The 25,034-nt window shown below is 36.9% G+C and overlaps 1 protein-coding gene across 7 annotated transcripts in view; it reads right to left on the reverse strand.

Annotated features, from left to right (window-relative positions):
* Window positions 1-25,034, reverse strand: part of RYR3 (ryanodine receptor 3) — a 237,272-nt gene that overhangs the window by 188,227 nt on the left and 24,011 nt on the right. The gene's annotated exons all lie outside the window — the stretch shown is intronic.

The following is a 25,034-nucleotide window of genomic DNA, read 5'->3' on the forward strand; positions in this document are numbered from 1 at the left end:
CACATTTATTTTGTTAGCACAGTAAGCCCTCAACACAAGTCCTCTGAATGCACGATCTTAACTTTCAAGGTCTCATTTAACTTAGTAACCTCTGAGTATGAACAAAGATCCAAGAGGTATTTTCAAGTGATGGTTCAAGTAAGTCATAGGAACTTGCTCCTCAAAAAACATATTCCAAGAATAATACCACTCTGGAAAAGGGACATGAAACCGCCCTATTGTTTAGTTATCCTAATTATTCTAAAAACTCTTTTACAAATTGTTACATAACGCAATGCCAAAGACACACTTATAAAGTGCCAAGCCCTTTTCACCTCTTAACATGCGACACTAAAGCTGATATAAGCGAGCCAAAACAGATTATTTTTAGTGTTCAACTGTGTCAAAGGTATATACAGAATTAAAAGTCATTTTATTCTCCAAAACTTGTCCACTAACCAAGAAAAACACCACTTGCAGACTAGCACTTAGAAGAACTTATTTTTATACGTATGTAACTGTCCACAAAAAGAAACTGCCTTAGAAGTTTTTAAGGGGGCGGAAGCTGATAAAACAAGAGCGATACGATATGTCAGTATCCCATCCAGCTATGAAGTTACACTCGTGTCAATTATTATTGTCAAAGCAGATACACAACAGCCGCCTGTACTGAACTCAAGAGATCACTTGAACAATTATGTTCTAAAAGCAGCACTGCTTTTTCCAGTCCCCTTATGCAACTGCAATAGTATGACACTAGACCAGCTACCGGCACTTGAAATAAAAGCTGGGAGTGACAAAGTGATTTTCATCAAAGGAATTCAGTGACGCACCCTTTAAAATGGGAATTCAAAAGCAGGTTTTTCACTTGTGTGATTTTACAAATGTGTGCAAGCTATATGGCTTTATTTTAGGTGACACTTCATTGCTTACTACTACTAAAATGGACAGCTATTATATTTCAGGCTAATCAGCAGACACTGTTTTCCTTATCTAACTTTGCATAACAATCAATAGCATGTTTAACAGTACAGATTAGGAATTCAAGAAATTTTTATAAACAATTCTAAGATGTATAGTCAAGTAGGAGGAAGACAGAATTAGCTAATTAATGCTAAACAAATTAATTTTCTTTTTCCCCTGCTGCTTCTGTTTCCATTTCTGTAAAATGCTCTCTGAAATTCTCAGCTTTCAAACTCATTACTAAAAACATTTCTGTTTTTTAAACTTCAGTGTAGTAAGTTGCAAAATACAAACAATACAATTAAGCACTCATTACTATGTCCCTCTGTTCATGAATTTTTAAAAATTGGCATCAGAAGCATGTCCATTTGAGAGGAAAAAAATCAGAACATGTATAAGGTAAAAATAAAGATATTTAAAACATTTTTTGTCATCTGGTTCCTGTATCAATCTTTGAACATACATATTTCAGACTTTTAAAAAGAATAAAATACTAACCCACGAACTTATAAATACCAAGATTTAGAATAAAATTGAGATTTGCCACTTACTGACTTCTATATATATATGAAATTGTATTTATTCTCCCTACTACATTAAAGCATTCATCATTCCACAGAGGCATATACATAGTATCTATTGTAATTCATAGTTTTCTAAAAAATAAAATTATGCCTTCAGACAATATACATAAAAACTTACTTAAAATGAAAATCACTCAAATAAATGAACTATTTTCTTTTTAAATCCATACACATAAAAGGGCAAGAGCTTCCAGCATAATGAAATTAACATTTGGATTTTCTAGACTTCAAATAATAAGCATTTCTTTTTAGAATTTACACTGGTATCACAAAGTCTTTATCAATCATGAAATGCTGTAACCCCAAAACACAAACACTGATAATGTCTTAAGGACTGTGTGCAGCATTCAACATCAATGTTCTACATTATCCCTCTAAATTTCCAGTGTACCTTTTCATTTGTGCTACAACACGTAATAAACTATTTATTTGCTACATAAGATGAACAACTCTAACAGAGTTTCTAAAAAGTGGCAATAATGGTGTATTTCAGAATGTTTTGGAACAGAGTTTTGAAGAGTTTATCATTCAGGTGCAAGTGGACTGAGCATAAGGAATTAGTGGAATCTATGTGACCTGCAAATAAGACAATGACTTGCTGCTGAGATGACTCAGTATTATATTGTACTTACTGAAGTAAGATCATTCTAGCTGAGGTCTGAAATTGCATCTCTGGCCTGAAGATGCTAATAGAAATGGGGTTTATGGAGTTGTTATCCTATAATGAAACTGAAGGCCATGTCTCAGCAGTATCTTGTTTTCTTGAGTCTTCTCTCACACGAATTCTGGTATTCTAAAACATTTTTCCAGGTAAACTCATTTTCTTCTTCTCTTAGTTTTTAAATACATATGGTGCCAGGGCGAGTTAACCTTGGTCTTCACTTCTCTCATACAGAATTTCATTTGTTTACTTCAATATACCGTTTTTAGTACAACAAGAAGAAGCCTGCATGCCCAATGAGATGTGGAGAGTCAAGCGATGAGCAGTAATGAGTTGTTAGTTAAATTACATACAGCTAATTCACAAAGATAACCAAAAGCAAAGCAAAAGGAAAAAAAAAAACAAACCACAACTTCCTTGAGATCCAGTTTGTCCACCAGGAATTTAAAAAATTTAAATGTTTTAAATTTAGTAAGTATTTTAAATGCAATCTTTCTCATCTAGCAGCTCTGACATTTCTGCATTTAGAAATTTAATTTGTTCTAATCCTTTTAGTTTTGGTAGTGGGTTTTGGATTTCTTTTTTTTTTTTAATAAAACAGGTTTAGAGTGCATGGAATCACAGGCTGGAAAAGGACCTCTGTAAGCAATGATCCAACACCTCACTAGAGAAGGGCTAATTTAGATCAAGTTTCTCAGATAATCTAATGTGCTTAATTTAAGATAAAAAGTCCACTTCAAAGTTCTGATCAGCTTGAGGTATTGTTACAGATTCTCACCTCTCTCTCCATCACACATTATACCTCTTCAGATCAAAACTGTAATATGCAACAGTTGCATCAAAGCTCTCTACATTTTTCAAGGTTTTGCTTCAGTGAGAAAATGGGGGGAATAATTTCAGGTTGATAAAAATACTTCTATGATTTACTGAGCACATGGAAAAATAATACATTTGGACGCCACTAGGGCTCACACAAGAAACTGTGTTCGCCATTGTCCCTCAAAAGGTACACACATTCCAAATGTCACTTACTAATAACTGGTTTCCACCAGTAGCATCATCAATAACTACAAAAAGTTAACCGTGAGATACATTTTATAATACCATAATTAATATCTATTCACAAATACAGATGAACAGCAATTTTTAACTTTTTTCTGAATGAAAAGGAAATGAAAACTCTCCTGTCCAGAAATCTCTTATCTGGTTAGGATTCATTCATCAGTCCTTTAGCAAAAGGACACAGACTAGGTAACTCTAAACCCAATTCTAAGAATGTTTATACATCGAAACACATCGATATTACTAAAATATATTTCAGGTGGACTGAAATCCTGCAGAACCTACCAAATATCAGGTAGTTAATGTGTCATAATTCTGTCCAGTATTATTAAAATATTCTCACAAATGCAAGACTTTTGCAAAAAGAAAAAAGACGGCTTTGGAGATTTGTTGTCTTTTTTTGAAAGTAGGTAGCTGCATAACTGTGTGTAGTGAAAACATAAATTTGTATTTGCTTTGGTCAGAGCTGAAGCTGCAATCTGAATTTGCGCTATTCAATAATGTCTCCGTAGGCTGAGAAACAAAGGTATTTCTAAATGAGAGTCACTCAGTCAGTATTTTCTGCTTTTAAGACAGAACACGTTACCAAAACAGACCTTGGCTCTTCGCAAAAAGTATGCCTAATATTAAACAATTTCTTTAATTGAAGATTGTGATTCCTAGCCTATAGCAATACAGCATTAAGCAGCATACCATCCGATTTAAAAAGCAGTTTTTAACGAACCACAGCTCGGTGGTTCATCACCAGGCAGTATTTGGTCTTGGTCTTCAGGCTGTCTTCCTCCTCAGGTTTCATAATAAACTGATGGTGAACTTAAACTGAGATTCCTGTGATCGAGTAATAAGCCAAAACATAAACAAAATCAATTTTAATTAATCAGTGATTTGCTGCAAAGTGAGTCAATGATCAAGGTGAATCAATGTATTGCAGGCATGACCTTGCTTCTGCTCAGTTCACTAGTTTTTCAACTCAGAATTTGAGAAGACGTTATGACAGCTAGTGAGAGTCCTTCTTCATTTATGCTGCATGTATATCCCAGAGTTCAGAATTATTGTCATTTATACAATACATTTAAGTCTGTATAGAGGTTGTATTCAACAACAGACACACTTCCATATTTTTCATATTAAGAAGCACAAATGCATCAATACACTAAATAATACACGTACAACACCCTAGATTTAGTTTGCTACCTACCGATTCAACATCTACCAAATCTGTATACCCTCCATTATATTCAGTACTGAAAATGAACTGATAAAATAAAATTGACATGACATTGAAAACTAACGAGTTTTAGAAAATTAATCATACATATTTTGCTTATATTTTACTCACAACTGCACACAAACATGCAGGTGGGTGCTTGCACACGAATGACTAACTTTAATGGAAACTGACATGAAATTGCCTTGAAAGTATGTTCTTCCGTAACACCATGGAAAAGTTGTCTTTGATAGCATATCCTTTCCATGAAGAAATGTATATTACTTTTAAAAAAACCACATATCTGTTAAACAAAGAAACTCAGAGCTCCTGTTTTCTACAGTAAAATAAGTAGGCGTATCAAGTCGATGCTCTTTACAGGCCTGATTACTGTGAGACCAGACTGTGACTCTTGCTGATTACAGATCAGTGCTGGAAAGAAATCCACAGCCGCCTTCACTCTTTGATGGACAACATCCTACTCATGTATCTTACTATATCACAAAGCACAGGATATAAGAAAACAAATGTCTTGATTAGCATTTGAACAATAGCTAGAAACCAGTTCTTCCACAGGACTGCATTCTTTTGAAGTTATCTGTAATAATCTTGGAGAACAAGTAAAAATCACCAGAAATTGCCATCTAAAGTGGCTGCATTCTTCTTCTCAAAATAAGATTTAAGAATGCTCTAACAAAAGATGGATTTGATACATTTGTGGGTGTCTGCCACGTCCATTCACAAAGGGAATGGTCTCACTGCAAAGCTGGCTCCATGCACTTGCATTTTTTCTTTGTCCAAAATGCGCAGCTTCAGTGTATGGCTGATGTCACAAAATATTTTCAGTCTTTGGCCCATTTTAAAAACAATCTTACAATCTTTTGAGAAACAGAAGACTGTTTCTACTTTAAAGCTGGAGCTTGAACAACAGTGTTGCCGTAGGATATGGAACTGGATCTTCCTCTTCCTAAGGGAAAAAAATCTCTCCTAAATCTGACCCCATTAGAAAAATGCTATGCAAAAAAGACGTGAACAGGCTGGAGAGGATCCAGAGAAGGGCCACCAAGATGATCAAAGGACTGGGAAGCCTGTCATATGAGGAAAAGCTGAGAGAAAGCACTTAAGTACTACTTTCAAAAAAAAAAAAAAGTATCATAGCCAGTTTTTATGAAAAAGGAATATTATATAGCTTATCAGATAAAGCCAATATCCATCTTTATCATGGATAATACACCAGCTTTAATAAAACCTGTAAGTTAGACCTGTGAATTTCTAAAGTGTTTTGCAGGCAGCAACTCTAAATCACCAGATGATAGTGAAAAGCACAGAATTAAATGAGTAGTCAAAGTACTTTTTCACTTGATCTGACAGTATTTTTTTTTCTTAGAGTGATCAAGCACTTTGCTGTAGTTGAATTTCACACCTTCTGGTATAAGGCTAATAAAGTATATGAAACTGTGACACACATCCCTCAGTTTGCTACATTAAAAAGAAAAAGAAGAAAGGTGACTCAAGTTGGCAAGTTGATGTAGAATACCAAGGCTTCCTAAACATTAGTATAAAAATAAAATTACTTATGTGTTTCTCTTGAATAAATGATCAATTTTTAAAATAAAGAAGTCCATAATTTCCTTAGTTTCCAACTTCTTAATATAGTCAATCATTCCACTCATTCCAAAACAGAAGCGTCATACAATGCTACTTCAAAGGATTCCGCTACTTCCACATTTGAAAAGAACAAAACTTTTCAAACCTATAATCTCATACATTACTATTAAGATTTTTTACTTCGGTAATCATTATTACAACACTTGGTAAGTAAAGATTTGTGTACTTTCTCTCTTGTGCATTGTGAAAAATTAATTTGCATATAACTGATACAGAAAACAGTGCTGGTATGGCTTTTTATCTCTGCTATTGCTCTTCTACTTCAGATGAAGGATGTGGAAAATTCTGGCTGTTGAATTTTATTATTTACCAAGGCACCACAGTCCTAACTATTCAGGCTTCCTAATTAATTAGTTCATAAAAATGAAAAGCTTCTTTGATTAAATTTTACTTGGATTGTTTTGGTTTTGAGGCTATGATCCAGAAAAGTTACTTAATGTGTTTGCTTGCCATCTAGCTAAAACAATTCTGCTTGTTTAGGTTCCTGTACTGTTACAAACAACAGTTTGGTAATTATGTATCATACGTCCATGCAGAAGTTAGATTCAGAGCAAAGTATGTATCTGCATCACAAATCTTGCTTCATGGTCATATCACTTTTCCTTTGCTAAATCCCCCTGAGGTATGACTCTAAAAAGCAAATTTCCAAAAGCTCTGCTGTATTTATTTATGTATATATATTTATTTTTTGTGCAATGGGCAATTCCACTTTTAATAAACAAAAACATTGTTTATTGTGATGTTATGACTGATTCTGATGTATAGTATGCAACACACAATTGACTAATTGAAATTTTGGATATTTTTGTTGAAAGACAGAGTCGATTACTCACTTGAAAAAAATTGTTTATCATTGATACAAAACTAGTGTGTGACATATTTTTTGCTTTGCCTACTCTTTGTCAACTTAAAAAAAATTTTTTTGGACTAGTCATGAGAAAGATGAAAGAGGAAACCAAGTAAAACCTCAAAAAAGGTTTTTAAGCCTCAAAAAAATCCCAAACCCAAAACACATGGACAAAAACCAACAAAAAAAATTACCACACCCTGCTAACTTTACAAACTTAGCTGTAGTTACTATAAATGCAACATATTGGTGAGGTATAGTATGTCCTTAGCAATGACTCCATATTGATCAGCAGACTGCAAAAATGACTACAGACGCCCCTGGGATTCTGAGGTTCACTGAATACTGATTAATTATCAGAAGAAGGTTTCCCTTACCAAGCACATGGGGAAAGGTACATTACTGAAACTGTTATGTTAAGGAGCAGGAACCCTTGTCAACTTGGAAATGGAGGAGGTGATCTGAATCTCCTCTTTGGATATAATCTAAGAATGGACATAGGGAAAGAAAGTTTATTATCTCTTCCAGGACATATTCTTTTGTGTATTCTTCTATTCTCTTTCTGTCTTCATATCAAAATGATGACAAGCCATCCGGTTCATTGACAAGTCAAGTCTCTCTTTTCTTTTTTTTTTTTTTTTTTTATTTCTTTTTTCTTTTTTCTCTCCTGTTTCTCCACCTCAGGGGACTACTAAACTTTCAAACCCCAATTTCATTTACAGATACATTCTTAGGTAAAGGAAGACTGAGTTTACTCAAAGTTTATCTTCCCTAGTTTGTGTCTGCGTGCGTGCGCATGGGAAGGAGGAAGGGGGTGTTGGTTGGTTGGTTGTTTTTTAAACTGATAATATGACTTGACCTTTTATCTTGCTTTTAATTCAGGGTTGCCACTTCTTTGCCCCTTCAGGCAATATAGCTTACACAGGCTGCAGCCTAAACTGAACAGAAATATTTACAAGTTCAAGACAGTACTGATGGGCAGAAAGAGATTTTGTATGAACTCTTCCCTTTGGAAATTAAGAGGCAACCTACATAAAGAAATCTCAGTTCAATTAGCATTAAAACATTAAGTAACTCCTCAGGAAAACAGAACATGAAATAGGACAAACAATGGTGAAGATGAATGTAAAGCATCCTTCTTGTTTGTCTCAGGAGCTAGTTGATGTTCACCCTTCCCTGCCTCATTGTATCGCTAACGCAAAACACTAAGAAAGTAAGTTAATTGAAGTAATATGAACTTTAATCCCATGCTTACTTATAAAAATAGAAACCAACAGAACAAGGAAGCAATATGCAATACATCCAAACTGAAGCTGTGTCAACATTTTAAAAGTTCTGAAATTTGAATAATTATTTTTTAACCTTATATTTAGACATACTTAATTGTCCTAATTTAAATATTCTTCTAGGCAAATCTATATTTCTATTCAACTTAAAAGGCTGTATAACAGGTACTTATACTGCCACATTTTATTCAGTATTTCCATGTTTAAGAGTTTCTGTCATACTGTCAGGCAGGAGGGGGAAAAAAACAAACTGCTCATCAAAAAAAAAAAAATCAAAAAATAAAAATAATGGAAAAAATTAAAAACCAACCATAAACTGCACAGAAGAGGTAATCAAGTTACCAGGATAAATTAAATTATTAGCGATTTTTAAGAAGAATTCTACATTGTCAGTCATGAAAATATTTGTATTGTTTTTTGTCTCACACACATGCCAGTAAAGCAGACATTTCCTGTTTACAAAACTCGTAATTTTGTCTCACAGCACTTACATTCTGCCACTCTGCCAAAAAGACATGACTCTTCCGTACACCTCTTGAGAGCACTTTTTTCCCCACATTATTGACTTACAATATTGACAATGCAATTTTTCAATAAATTCTACTTTACTTACTACCTAGGTTAATATTGTGAATATTGTTTACTAAAGCACGTATCCAAGCACCAAAGTAAAGTTTGATATCAAAGTAAGCTTACAAACCAAAAAAGGTTCATAAAAGTTTCAAGTTATGTTTTTCATTCCTGTAATTTAAAAAGTTATACAGCTCTGCTGCAATATGATGAAGTTTATTTTAGGACCCCCACACAGAATTGCACACTACACAAATATTTTGGTCCCAAAATACAGACATCACAGTCATTCAATTGAATTAGGAAAAGGTCACATGAATGTATCATCTTAGGCTTTCCTTTGCTTTAAAAGTCTATAAATAAATCTTCTGGCAAGCAATATGTGTTAATTTCTAAAACAAAAGTGCGCTTAGACACAACTGTCATGTTGTAAATCATCACAAAAACCACAAACAGATGAAGGAAAATAGTATGCAGAGCAGATCTCGAATCAGTGGTAATAGGGGGCCGGTGGATTCTCAGCAGTTTTAGCTTTACTTCCATTCCATTACTTATCATCAGTTGTTTTTAACATCTTTTTGTAAATTAAAAGCCTTTATTTGTTTGGTAGTAACATACCAAGGCCTTTCTTCTCCCAGTGAGCATATGAGTTTCTCCCAATAAACACAGCCAGTTCACTGCAAATGGATCCTTACGATGACAGCAGTGTTATTTGATGGAAGTTCACGCACCACCATCTGACAGTTCTCAGAAGACTTTAAAAATAGAGTTGGGGTTTCCGTTGCCAGTCTGCTCCTTCAGTAATGGTTGGATTGAAGCCTAATCTCAATTCTGGAACATACTTCTATATCTTATATCAGGTCATCAGCAAGGGAGAATAAGCAAATCATTAGATAGCAATAAAATGTAGTCAGTGCTCTTCACAAAAAATTAATACTTCTGAAGGAAAAATTGCTTCATAAAGTTAAGTATTTCAGTATTGACCATTTTCTTTCTTTTTTTCAATACAACTTGCAGATTGTAGACTTGCCATTGAAGTGTTAACATAGTTTGCTGTCTTTTGTATCACAGCTTTCCCCGCCTCTCCCCTTGCCCAGTTCTTCACAGAAATGAGATATCATGAGATAGTGACAACAAAGGAAAAATCAAGACCGAAAGTAACATCCAAAATATTTATTCATTATCTGTCATAAAACTTGAGCACTAAATATTCTTTAAAATCACTCCTTTGATTTCAAACTGTAAGGCAGGGGAAAAAGAAGCCTTATTTACAGAGCTGGGGTGAACTAGTCATGCAGACTGGCTTGATGCAAGTCAGCGCATCAAATCAGTAAATATGTCCTCTCCTATCAGGCAGAGTCCTGTCTTGCTTGAAGAAATGAAGTAATTTTAAGTACGCATGTTCATTCTCAGAATGGCAGACTGACTAAAAGCATTGAAATATATTCCTTGCTGATCAAGGAAGCGGAATCAGCCAAGAAGGTCCATCCTGCATAAGTACCTTATCATTACCTACTGAATGGACCTCTTAGAGCAAGTCCCAAGGAGGGCCACAGAAATGGTCAGAAGACTGGAACATCTCTCCTATTAAGAAAGGCTGAGAGAATTGGGGCTGTTCAGCCTGAAGAAGAGAAGGCTCTAGGGAGACCTTATTGGAGCTTTTCGATACTTAAAGGGGGCTTATGAGAAAGATGGAGAGAGACTTTTTACCAGGGCCTGTAGTCACAGGACAAGGGGTATCAGTTTTAAACTGAAAGAGGGTAGATTTAGATTGGACACAAGGAACAATTTTTTTTTTTTTCAGTATGAGGCTGGTAAGACGCTGGAACATATTGTCCAGAGAAATTGTGGTTGCCCCATCATTGGAACTGTTCAGTCAGGTTGGCCAGAGCTCTGAGCAATATGATCTAGTGAAAAATGTCCCTGCCTGTGGCAGGGGGTTGGACTAGATGATCTTTAAAGGTCCCTTCTGACCCAAACCATTCTATGGTTCTATGAATTGTGGTGTCAGTATTGGCATGCTTTGCATCTCTGACATTTGTGAACTCTGGCATACTACTATATGAGTAAATGAAGAAAGGACAAGACTTATTAGAAAGGAGGGTATTACAGTTCATTTTAATGGAGCATCCTTTTGGAGAGAGAAATGAATGCAATAAACTTTATTGTGTGTGTACATACTTGCATATATTTTGTTTGCTTTCCCCATTTCTTTTACATCTGATATACTGGCAGACCAACCATGTAGCAACAGAAAGATATGATGTAGAAACATCCGTAACAACAAACTTATTTTTATTTCAGCAATTAACTGGTAGCTGGAGTTTGCAAATATAAGAGAAAAATTTTGGCATAACAAACTCAACCTGAAGGGTTAACTTATAAATTTCTACTGTTTAACAGATGATCAGAAATATTAATGGAATAGCCAGTGTCTTGTCTCAGTTACAGATGAACCAATTTAAAAAACTTGGCACCTGACAGCAAGAAGGAATCCAAATAGAAGCTATCAGCCTTTTGGAATCTTAGTGCATGACCACTACCAGATTAGTAAAGATACCAATAGCAAGAGACATTTAGATCATATCTATTTCAAATGAGAATGGGTGTGCACAGTATTTAGCACATTCTTTAAATCATGTATTCTGTATAGAAGATCACTGTTATCTCTAAATGATCAACTACAAATATCTCAGATGTTTACTTAACATCATAGTTTATAAAAGAATGTAAGATTTCCCCTTTGGACTAACAGTTTTTGCTAGGAAATTTAAATGGTGACTTTGAGGAAAAATCCTGTGGATCTTTTTAAAGAACCCAATAACATTCAGGGGTTTACGCACTGTCTATAACAACTGTTGGCAAGAGGGATATAGGGTACAGCTTTGAAAATCAGGGACCTACCAGGGGACAAACTAGTATCTATCTTTAATTTTAGGATGTCAAAACAAATTGGAAAAGGTTCTACAAAAAATGAAACAAAGCAGACATTTGCTCAGTCAGTATATGAAGTTATAGGCTCGCTGCTTTCCACATGAATACAAGGGAAACATTTTAAAGTATTTTTTAATATAGTATTCTGAGAGGAGGTTTTACAGTGTCAGTTACCTGAATTTAAGACCTCTCCTTGTCAGGTATAGGCAGCAGAACCACAGAAAAATGGGCAGTGGCACTGAAACACATACAGAGTACTTGCATGACACAGGTCTTTGCACCAGGGCTCAGAACCAGAGTGAGTCTGTGAATAGCCAATAAATAGTTAAATGCTATTTATCCAGTTTTTAGGAGCAAGAAAAAAATAAGACGTGAGCTGTAATGTCACCAAGTAAATGAAAAAGGTTTTGCCAAGGACTTAAAAGATGGAATGACATCAGTGCTGAGGCAAGATAGGTCTGAAGCAGAAATGCAGTGGACCACAGGCTCTAGAATTACTTGATGCCTGTATTTTTAACCATAACTATTTTACATCTAGGGGAAAACAGTGACACGTTTTAAAGAAGTTTTCAATCATGAAAGCAGAGACTTCGACTAAATCCCAGGCTCCTTCCCCAGACTTTCTATAGACAAGACTGAAATATGGCTGTGGATATATAGCAAATGACCCGCCGGGTCTGCATGGGTTGTTAAGAATGGAATAGGTATGAACCACGTTCAAATGATTACATGTACACAGGGAGGATCCTAAATTACACAGAGGAACAATTCTAAAGGAACTAGAATACCTATGGTTATTCTATACTACTGAATATACAGATATATTAAGGTACAGGCATATACAAGCATATCCGGTCAACGTACAGACATATTAATGGAGCTAGAGAACATTAAAGAGTTTTTACATGCAACACTCCTCTTCAAACAATAAGTTAATCTTCTCTGATAACATCCTTATTCAGTGATGTCAGAATGGCACATAATGACCACATATAATGGTAGTATATGTTACCTAACAAATAAAATTAAATTCCGGGCAAAGCTTTTAAAATTTACTAGAAAATTAATACATTTCAATGGCACATTCCATTCTGCAGACCTAGAGGCTATATACACACGATTCATCATCAACCATAAATACTTCCCCAATGTTAAACTGCAGAATTAAAAGAATCTCTTAGTGAGCTATAGCACCTAAAAATTATTTTAAAATATGCTTAATAGGAGGATATAATGCATTTGAAATCCAACTACATCTCCCATTTCTTAGTCCATACTCCACTATGCTGATAACTGCACCACGTATGTGCACATACCTGTCAGTTTACCATGTTTTCTATCAGTAAAACTTCTCAAACAGGAGTCTGCTCAGATGAATTACACTCCTATTTTGATTTAAAAAAATCTGAAAACCATAAGTTACGGTCATGTATATTTAAACTTAACTATCTGTTACAATCCTGAATTATGACTTGATGGAAATTTATTTCAGAAGTGAGCTTTCTGAAATTTTTGGCAAATCTTTACAACAAAAGCCTCACTATACTCAGTAAACATCCACATCTGTTACAGTTTAAAAGAGAAAAGGCATCAGATGCAGGCAACATTCCAACAGAAATCTTTCAAACAGGATTTGAAAAACACAGCAGATATTTTAACAGCCTTCATACAAAATATATGAAAAAGGACAGAATAAAGTAGAAAAGATGGCACAGAAATAACATGTGAAAATTGAAGTACATTCCCATGTGAACTATTTACACATATTACTCACGCTGGACTACAGAAAGCAGAATGCTCAAGGTTTATACAAGAACTGACAGGAACAGGATACTGAAAGAGCATAAATGAATCATATCCATCGCATATATCCTAAAAAATAAAATATTCAAACCACCAAAAAACAGCTGCATGGCAGTTTCCCCTGCATAGTTATTTTAAAGATGTCTTACAGTTATTGCAAGTCCAGTAGGAGATACCTACAAACCTGCAAGCGGTTGCAGTGTTTAAAAAAAGTGACAAATCAATCAGTACCCTCTAGCAAACCGAGTGGAAATACGTGAGCTAACTACATATTCAGCCACAGATGTCTTATGTCAACCATGCTCTCTTTACATTTTGATCTATAATCAGGAACAGCTATAATTAATGGGAATAGAAAGATTTCCCATAAAATTAACACAACTATTTCTCAGTGTCTACGTAATTGATGTTACAATGCATAATAAAGACATGTTAATTTGCTTTGTTTTTTTCATACATTAGATGGTGGACCCTTGCCAAAGGAAAGTGCACTTAATTTTGTAATTATGTTGATTTCTATAGAAAAGTCAGTATCACTGTATTTCACACTGCTTCTATCCCAGATAAGATGTTAGCAGTGCTTGCTTACTTGCAAGTGGCTTCTTAGGGTTCACTTATGAAGTCTGTAGCACCTATTCTACCAAAAATCAGCCATCACATTCACTATCAAATTAGAGAGCCAGATCATGATAAGTTGTCAGCAGAGAAGCTCATAACATTTTACTACTACTTAATAATCACTTACATCCTTGGCACTTCACAGATTTTGACCACACAGAATCCTACCAAATGATGCTGAGCTGGAAGTGACCTTTAGAGACTGTCTAGTCCTACCCCTGTGCTCACAGCAGAGTCAACAGCAGCAAGGTGCTCAGGACCATGCCAGTCAAGTTTCGAACATCTCCTGAGACAGATTCCACAACCTTTCTGGATAACCTGTTCCAGTGTTTGACCATCCCCATCATACAAAAAATTATTTTATTTTCAGGACCAGGACTTCAGTCGATTAGTGAAACTCCAGACTCCCAAGCACACAAAAATTTGCAGTTCCTTCAACTACCAGCACAGGCCCTGTGCCTGTCTAATACCTGGGCCTTATACTTGCCAGCTAGTCAAGTCTGCAGTTTGCTAGGCAAATTACACACACGTGCCCACATATGCCAGTTTAGGGGAAAATATAAACTCCAGTCCCCCCATTAGTTGGTGCTTCAACACACAGGCCCTATGAGCCAGATCTCCCACTCCAGCTGCTCAAACTAAGACCCTCACACTTCATTTCACTCACCCCACGCCCCCGCAGCTTGCACCTGGGACACACAGGACTTATAACCCATGGTCCCACACCAGCAGCTGACACTGATTGCTCCGGTTGCTGGTGCAGGCTTCAACCCAGTCTGATTCCAGTTGGTGGCTCAAATGCACACACCGCAGTCCGTCCAGTAGCTGTAGATCCTTCTAAGATCCATGGCCCCTCCAGCTACTGATTCAGACACTCTTACTTGCTCCAGTTACTGGCACCACAGACACAGGGGCTGCTTCACCTGAGGTCTGATTCCAGTTGCTGGCTCCAAATTCACTCCCTCTAGTTTGCTAGCACTTATTCCTTACAGCACTCATGCACAGGGTAGAGAGCAAGATTACATGAAAGAAAGTTAATAAAGTAACTTTTAATTAGTTAAGTAATTTTTAATTTAGTTAAGAAAGTTAACTTTTAATAGGAAGATAAACTGCAGTGATCAGGCACGAGGATTTCAGGCAAGCATACTGACTGGACACGGTTTACACCCAGCCAGCCCTTTTTATAACCCCTCCTCTTTATTGCCTAACACCACCTTGCTCTTCCCCCATCCCCTTCCCCTAAGCATCTCTTCCTAAGTTTTGCAGAATCCTACAGACCCTCCTTAAATATTCAAAATCTTCACATTTGCCTTCTTATCAGTTACAAAGTCCACACTGGCCCTCTCCAGATTGCTGGCTATAGTTTCTTAACAGACCATCAATTAATAGCTGAAGAGCTTTGGTCTTTGTCATCGTCTCCATTTTCCCATGTCTACTAGGTTTGTATCTCCATGTAGTTCTGTTTGTCTACTAATCTCCCCCTCCACACCTTCTTCTCCACTTAGTCCTTCTTTCAAGAATGAAAGGAAAAAGATTCAGCAGATTTCAATGCTACTTGGGGAAGGAAATGAGTTGGGAAAGACCCTGTAGAATGCTCAAGTTTGTCATTTCAAAATCAGCTACAACAGATGCACTCCTTGACGAGAACTTTATATAGGAGAAAAAACTAAAGGCTTCACAGCATGTTAAGTTTGTGTATGATCAAAATACATGACCCAAGATGTATAGAACACTAGTGGTTTTTTAATGCTACACCATCATAAACACTGTTGGTTCAACTTACTGCTGATGCAGATACAAAGCAGCACACAGTTGTAAACAATAAAACAGAAGAAAGCTTTATTTTTGAGATCCTATTTCAAACACAGACACTCTTCTGTTTCAGAGTTACAAATTTGCTTCCTCAAGTTTACAAATTACTGTGTGCCTGAACTTTGAAAACTCACAATCGTACTGCCTGCTTTCATGAAAGCTTAGTTATCATTGGAGAGCTAAATTAGATTTTCTAATCAGGAATACTGAAGCTGATTTTATGCTTGTATGTGCTAAGTTGTATTCCTATCTGTCTTGACATATGAAGAAAAAGGAAATTACAAAATCTATCAGCTCTTCAAGCTGTCTTGCAGGGGAATTGTTATATTCCCACTATGGGTTTCTGCCACAGAAATTACTGCTTGACATCCATGATTTGAGAATGTTAATGCATATGAAGCTCATTTGGGGTAAGAAAATTACTTAGAGTTACGAATGTTCAATTATTCCATGACTCTTTTTTCAAATCTAGATCCACATATTGCTTCATACAGAATCTATAACTTTTTTTCATCTACGCTTGCAATGGATAAGCAAAACCTCTCCTTCTAATTTTATTAATACTGGGTAGATGAGTCAGTGAAATTACTTTAACAGTTCCACTCATATTTCAAAACAAACAGAAGTAACAGTGAGACAGAATTTGGAATGTCATCTGCTAGATCTTCTCTTCATAGTGACTTTCACAACAAAAACAGAGAGGCCTTAAACCAAATTATAGACAGATAAATAAAATTTCAGGTTTTAATAGAATAATTTAAAATAGTACAATTTAAATAGTGAAAAATGAGTGGGCCCCACAAAATAAAAAGGATGTTAAGGTACCCGAATGCACCCAAGGGAGGGCAACAAAGCTGGTGAAAGGGCTGGGAGGCATGTCAAATGAGGAGCTGCTAAGGACTCTGGGTTTGTCTAGTTTGAAGAGAAGGAGACCAAGGGGTGATCTCATTGCTCTCTACAGCTTCTTGAGGAGGGGAAGTGGAGAGGGAGGTGCTGAGTTTTTCTCCCTGGTATCTAGTGATAGGGTGCATAGGAGTGGTTCAAAGCTGCACCAGGGGAGGTTCAGACTTGACATCTCCTTCTCTGGAGATATTCAAAACCCTCCTGGATGCAATTCTGTCCAACCTGCTCTAGGTGAATCTATTTTGGCAGGGAGGTTGGACTAGCCATCTCTGAAGGTCCCTTCCAACCACTACCACTCTGTGGTTCTGTGATTAGGAAACACTTCTTTACTGAGAGGGTAGTCAAATACTGGAACAGGTATCTTAGAGAGGTGGTCAACGTCTCAAGTCTGTCCTGTGTTTAAGAGGCATTTGGACAATGCTCTTAATAACATACTTTAGCTTTTGGTCAGTCCTGAAGTGTCCAGGCAGTTGGATTAGATGATCATTGTAGGTCCCTTCCAACTGAACTATTCTATTTTAAATGGAAAGCAAAAAAAGTTAGGAGGGAAGACCCAAGCGTATAAACGGAGGAGCGTAAACGACTTTTGCCTGTCCATTTTGCCCCTGCATACAGGTCCTTCCTTCAAAGTTTGGTTTTACAAAGATCAATTACTTTTTGACTCATTGCAAATCTAAGCACTCGGAAAGTTCCTGCTGTCTTCAGAGGCCTCAATGGCTGCACCAGGTTCCTTTCAGAAGCTGCTACCTGAGCTGTAGCCTTCTGCTTGCATATTATTTCCAAGTTACTGCTCCACCACAGCAGAATCTTCCCCCACCTCACTGCTACCAAGCTCAGTAGCAGGAAAGGAACCATCCCTCCATCCCTCCCTTGCCAGCCTGTCCAGTCCGGTATCAATTCACCATGCCTAAAAAAAAAATAACTGTGAACAAATATTGCCTGTAAAGATGGGTTTCAGGAAATAACTATATCTTCTAAAAAAGACAGGCTAGCACAGTCAGTTTTGTTACTTGTCTTGTTTAAGATGCACAGCAGTGAAGCTAGTAAAGAAAGACAAAGCAGAACATTTATTATGATGAATTTACTCAGATCAGATTGAAAATTAATTCAGTTAGAAATCAGGTGTCTGAAGTTAGAGAATGGATGAGAACCAACTTTTGTATAGCTGACCAGCTAAGGTGAAAAGCTTGGAAGTAAACATTGACTAGAGCAACTAATATGACTCTTGTGAATACTCTATAATTTGTGACTCACATTTGCAGCCTTGAAGATGTTACTAAATCTAGGATCAGAAATCTACAAAAATCACAGCAGTTATAGCCTCAGTGTTTCTATATGTACTCAGATACTATATTTTTCTATTTCTTTGCCTTTGATTTCATCTAGAGACTAGTGTGCTTTAAAATGTCAGTCACAGAGCTTATTCAATGGGAGTGAACTGGGGGCAAAAGTTGAGTACAAACCAAGCATCCATTTGTTGAGAAGTTATATAGAGCAATTTCCTAAACACAAACAAGCTAGCAGGAATTCAAGCCACAGAGTTTTACAATGAAGACGCTGTTATACAACAGTAGTACAGAGGAAAATCTGTCCAAACTGACACACCTGGCACCAAGTCCTCCCTCCGGTAAAATCTGGTACTCACTTCCTTTCATACCCTACCCTGGATTAACAAATGTTTTGGCTCTGCTACAAACTTACTATGTCCATATAAACATCATCTCAAATTATCACTGTGGAGCCATAAACAAGCCAGGAGTTTGAAGATGACTAAAAACATAGCTTAATATAGTGGAAAAGAATAACTGCAATTCCTGTAAAAGTCCAGTAATCATTAGAATCTCACTCATTGAATAGTCACACTCACCTTCTAAAAATTAAGATATTACATAAACAAACTCATTACTGGACTTGATTTCATTCATTCAAGTTTCAAAAATACAGACTTGAAGGTACATATTAAGATGTGTATCAGACACAAACATTAGGAAGCAAAGACAGATTCTTACCTGAACTCTCTTGCTTATGTCCACTTAACTCTTATCCCTGATACAAAGTTCCCTGGATCTAAATTTCCTGCCTGTGGCCAATCTGTATGGGAGAAGGAGCCATGATACATTCTACTATTATTATTTGGGCATGGGCGTGAAATCTTCTGGACAGAAAACACTTGGAGTTTTGTATAAAGTTCTGTTCACATAGTGAAATTTGTAAAATGCTTTTTAATCTAAGGATAAGCTTGGCTGAATATGTGACTTCAATACAGTATGGAGACCAGGGAGCTCTGAGTTGATCTTGAACAAGATTCAGAATTTCATGTTAGTTGGTTAACATTGGTATTTCAATCTAATATGAACACAAAGTAAAAGATGAAATAACCAATTTAAACTACCACAGAGAATCCAAGTATTTTCAGACTGACATTTCTTGACTTTTGGTCAACTGGCCTCCAGTAAGAATTATGAGTTGCCGCTCAGAGAGCAAATGCTCCTGTAGTTATCAAATTCACTAGAAGTCAGAAAATTTGTTTTACATTATATCCCATGGAAAACTAACTGCCACTAACACAAGGACTTCAGAAAACTTCTCTGTATAATTCTTTCTAATGGTGAAAGTTTTGGCTGATAGCTAAAAAGCTAGTGAGAGAAGTTGCTAAACGTGAACAGTACCTTCAGAAAAGCACAGTTCATTCATATTTGACAAGATTTCCATCAGATTATTCTACTATTACAATACAGAGGACATTACAAAAGATTTACAGTATCACCAGCAACAGGCAGGAAATACTTGGCAAGTGGCAATAGCCCTGCCATTCTTGGTTGCCAAAATTATAACCATGACTCAACAATGGCTGGGTATTTAAAATGTGTAAAAAAACAGACCAAACAAAAAAAAAAACCCAAACAACACACCCCCTAAAATTATATTAAACATATTCTGCCTACAGTCATAGAAGATATCAGAGTGATATTAATAAGGCAGAAATTATTTGATATAATGCCAGCTAGCTAAATTACCCTTACATTATTCTTCTTCTCTGTAGTCAATAATGCACTCTGCCTGACAAAATATTTTTTCAACATCCACCAGAAACTGCTTTGAAGCCACAATAAAAGGACAGAATTGAACCTATTTATCTTCATGTAAATTCTAGATAAATTTTATACGTATATGTGTATGCATGGTGGTGAAAATCGGCTGTATGTTGAAGATCTTTTGGAACATCTCTCTCTCCTCAGTCAAGATTTTTAGGCAGAAATAGAGAACAGTAGGATAATTGGACACAGAAAAAGTTCCAACCTTATTTGACTGTTTAGTAATTAATCATAGAATCATTTAGGTTGGAAAAGACCCTTGGGATCATCGAGTCCAACCATCATCTCCACTCTACAAAATTCTCCCCTACGCCATATCCCTTAACACCACATCTAAACGAGTCTTAAACACATTCAGGGATGGTGACTCCACCACCTCCCTGGGCAGCCTATTCCAGGGTCTAACCACTCTTTCTGTGAAGAACTTTTTCCTAATGCCCAGCCTAAACCTACCCTGCTGCAGCTTGAAGCCATTCCCTCTTGTTCTATCACTAATTACCTGGGAGAAGAGACCAGCACCAACCTCTCTACAGTGTCCTTTCAAGTAGCTGTAGAGAGTGATGAGGTCTCCCCTCAGCCTCCTCTTCCTCAAACTAAACAGTCCCAGCTCCTTCAATCGCTCCTCATAAGATTTATTCTCCAGGCCCTTCAACCAGCTTCGTTGCCCTCCTCTGCACTCGCTCCAGCACCTCGCTATCTCTCTCGTACTGAGGTGCCCAGAACTGGACACAATACTCAAGGTGTGGCCTCACCAGTGCTGAGTACAGGGGGACAATCACCTCCCTCCTTCTGCTGGTCACACTATTTCTAATACAAGCCAGGATGGCATTGGCCCTCTTGGCCACCTGGGCACACTGCTGGATCATCTTCAGCTGCGTGTCAGTTAGAACCCCCAGGTCCTTTTCTGCCAGGCAGCTCTCCAGCCACACTTCCCCAAGCCTGTAGCGATGCATGGGGTTGTTGTGGCCCAAGTGCAGGACCCGGCGCTTGGCCTTGTTGAAGCTCATACCGTTAGCGTTGGCCCATTGGTCCAATCTATCCAAGTCTCTCTGCAGAGCCTCCCTATCCTCCTGTAAATCAACACTCCCGCTTAGCTTCGTGTCATCTGCAAACTTGCTGATGATACACTCTATGGCCTTATCAAGGTCATCAATAAAGATGTTGAACACAAATGGTCCCAACACCGAGCCCTGAGGGACACCACTTGTGACCGGCCGCCAGCTGGATTTAACTCCATTGACCACCACTCTTTGGGACCGCCCATCCAGCCAGTGCTTGATCCAGCAGATTGTATGCTCATCCAGGCCACGAGCCGCTAGTTTTCCCATGAGAATTCTATGGGGGACAGTGTGAAATGCTTTTCGAAAGTCTAGGTAGACAATGTCCACAGCCTTTCCCACATCCAATAATCGGCTCATCTTGTCATAGAAGGAGATCAGGTTCGTCAGGCAGGACCTGCCTTTCCTAAACCCATGCTGACTAGGCCTGATCCCCTGCTTGTCCATTATATGAGTTGTAATGAGCTGTAATGAGTTGTAATGGCACTCAAGATCATCTGCTCCATGACCTTCCCTGCTACCGAGGTCAGGCTGACTAATTGAACATGTAAAAGACATGTTCTCTTCAAATGACTGCACCGTGATATTTACACGCACCAAGAAAATTACAGGCATGCATAGGACTGTTTAGCCCCCACATACACACCTTCTGTTAAGTTGATTAATTAAGTATACAGTGCTTAAGTATGTTATGATTGAGCAAGGAGTCCGTTCACTATGTAGTTATTTACTAAATGCTGACTGTTTGTGCTATCAACTGGCAGAATTCAGATTAAAAAAATCTACCAATAAAACTGAAGTTTCAGATCACCACAGTAGGCTACACAGTATCATTTGTCACTTTCAGCAGCATGAAATCCCTTGAGTGTCGTTGTTATGATAAAGCCCTAAGGATAAGCCCGAGTTAATTGCTAGGAATAGTATTTCCTTCACAGGGACAAACCCAATAACTGAATCATAAACACAGCAGACAAACGCATAATAAGTATATAGGGCTGAATGTTAAAATCACAAAAACCCAAATTAGAAGACAGACAATTTTGACAATTAAGCGAGTGAAACAAATTAGCCTTTCTGCACTTTCAGAAACATACTAACATACAAACATACTAACCATCCTTAATTATGTCTCTGCAGTTTTATAGAACTAAAAAAAAAAAAAGACTTTAAATTATCTGATAAAAAAATGAAAAAATTTAAAGTATTTTCCAAATACTGTTAGAGTGACACAGTGAGTTAGTTTTTAAATCTACTGCACGATCAAATGAGACATGACTGGAATCAGTCATTTCTCCCACTAACAGTTCTTCTAAGCAAGACAGAAATTACAAGATTTCATTCCTCATATTTTATGAACATCTACAGTTTATTAGGGCAGTCAGATAATGTATTATTTGTAGAAATACTGTAAATAAATTAAATACACTTATACTGCACAAAAAGCAACTGCACTACAAAGACACCGCTATCTTTTTTTAAATTGTTCAGCTGAGAATGCTGACATGATTTTAATTACAGTAAGACAGAAAAAGCTATTCCAAATAAGCCTGACTCCCACATACAGAGAAATATTTCAGACCTCTTTGAAGCTTAATTGTTTCAGTCCCCTACAAAGGTGATATGCTACAGTATGAAAAGAGTTACACACTTGCAGAAAGGCAGGTATGAAAATAATGATGTTAACTATCAAGTGTTTTACATTGCATCTGAATGGAAAAGGGTTTTCTGCCATATTCAAATTTTCTCACATGCTCTCCTCCATCTTCAACAGAGTTTTATTAATTCAGACTAAAATTAGCTAGAATAACAGAAAACCTGCAACTTACTACACCCAAACTTAGCAAAACCTTCAATTCTACATTCTTTGTTCTGTATCTATTCATTAGTCCAGGGCTCAAAGACGTCTGAAGCTTCAACACAATTATTTTGTTCTTGTATTTTCAACCACATCCACTAAAGGAAAATATGCTTATGTGAACAATAAAAAACTGAAATATCCTCCTATTTCTAGATGACATTTTCTGCATTACTACTAGCTTCAGACATTCTTTCTCTTTGAAAAGGTTGCATCACTAGTTACAAAGTTCACAGAACATCCACTTAAGGCCTACACCAATCATTTTTTCATGGTCTTTGTTTTAACAGGAATTCAAAAGGTCCCTCCAAAGATTCACGGCAACCCACCTGACACTAGATTATTAGAAATTATACTCTATACAGAATGAGCAAAATTTTGATGAATTTAGATGTGTTTTTAACAGTTGTTCTACATGAAGATCCTAAAAGAAAGTTTTTAAAAAAGCTGAACCTGCCTAGCCTAGCTAACAGTTCCTCTTTTTCAGTTTTGCACGTCTCTCGTGTCCATTCCTTGCATCATCTCTCACCTCAGTCTTTGTCATATATTGATTTTCTTCGCTCTTCATTTACCATGTCAATCCTTTATCTGCTTCTCTCTGTCTGTGTATTCTGTCTGCTGTCTTCACCTCACACCTGATGTTTCTAGTTCAGTTAAAGGAGAGTTCTGGCTACTTCTGATGTGCACTGGCATATCAAATGCCCAAATACAGTTTTTGAAAATTAAATTGTCTTTCACAACGCAAACAGACACAACTTGTGTGATAACTTTATGCCTAGCTAAAAAAAAAGTAAATTATTTTAAAGTATGCTGTCAAGGAAGTTACTGTGAACTCTACATGGCTTAGTTTTGTGGTTTGATAGTTGCCAAATCTCCCAGCCAGACCCAGTACAGCATATAAACAAATATACACAACTTAATACACAATGGAGCTATAAACACTTTTTTTAAGCATGAGAAAATGCAGATCTGTCTATAACTAAACTGAGTCTCTACTGAAAAATACGTAACTATGTTCTGTATGGGGTAGTGCTAATAGGGCTCCATGAATTGATTTGATCTGTTCCGTATTTGTAAATAGTCCCAAAGGAAAGACAAAGATCTCTTTATTCCTACACCATGTCTGTTCTTTGAATGGAATATATATGATGGCATACCTCAAAGCTCACTTCACTTACGCTAAAGACAGTTGTTTGATCACCAACTGTCAGGATGAGCAAAATGTAACAGGTTAGAGACCTGTCTGCCACAAGCTTGTCTCAGCTTGTTTATAATAAGAGTCTGGGAGCACCTGTTTAAGAGGCAGACACCAAAAGACCTCCATGTCATACAGAAATATCTAAACACAACCAGCCTGTGTATTCTGATGGTTACAAGTGACAAAAGTGGTCAGGGACAGTGGCTTTTAAGACCTCTTCCATGCCCCCTTCTCCAGCTCAAATGCCAAGAGGAACAAAATGTCCCAGTTTCCTCTACTTCTCTGTCACTGTGCCTCCTTCTACCTTATTAGATAGTCCCTTATGGCTTAGCAGGATCTTTATTTCTACTCCGCTTATCACCCCAGTTCTGCATGGGAAGCGTGGGTGAATATGATCTATTTGCAAGAGACCAGCACCCATGGCAGGAGGGTTGGAACTAGATGATCTTTAAGGTCCCTCCCAACCCAAACCATTCTATGATTCTATGATTTATTTTTGTATCTCAAAAGCTATAAAAGCTAAAGAGCTAAGCTTAACAGCCATCTATCATCTTCCTTATCAAGTCACTTTTGGCACTGGCACTTCCTACCCTACTATTCTTTACCAAGATATTAGCTCCTGCCTCAACACAGGCTATGATTCTAATTTCTTCCATCTAAAGAAAAATCGAAGATTAAATTCCACCTCAATTTATCAGAAATAAAAAAGAAACAGAAAAGTAGATAACACAACCTGACAGGCAGCAAAGCACAACGTGATCAAAAGTATTCTTTAGTTACTTTACTAAATGTGTAAGACAAGCAATGGGTTTAACTAAATTTGAAGGGCTTATATCACTGAACTTTCTCACTCTATGCATCTCCAGTGCACAAATAGCTGAGATAAAATTGAGATCTTGTTTCCAGTCTAAGTAGTACATCAAAAAACGCA

The sequence above is a fragment of the Larus michahellis genome, chromosome 4 (genome assembly GCF_964199755.1).
Source record: "Larus michahellis chromosome 4, bLarMic1.1, whole genome shotgun sequence".
NCBI lineage: Eukaryota > Metazoa > Chordata > Aves > Charadriiformes > Laridae > Larus > Larus michahellis.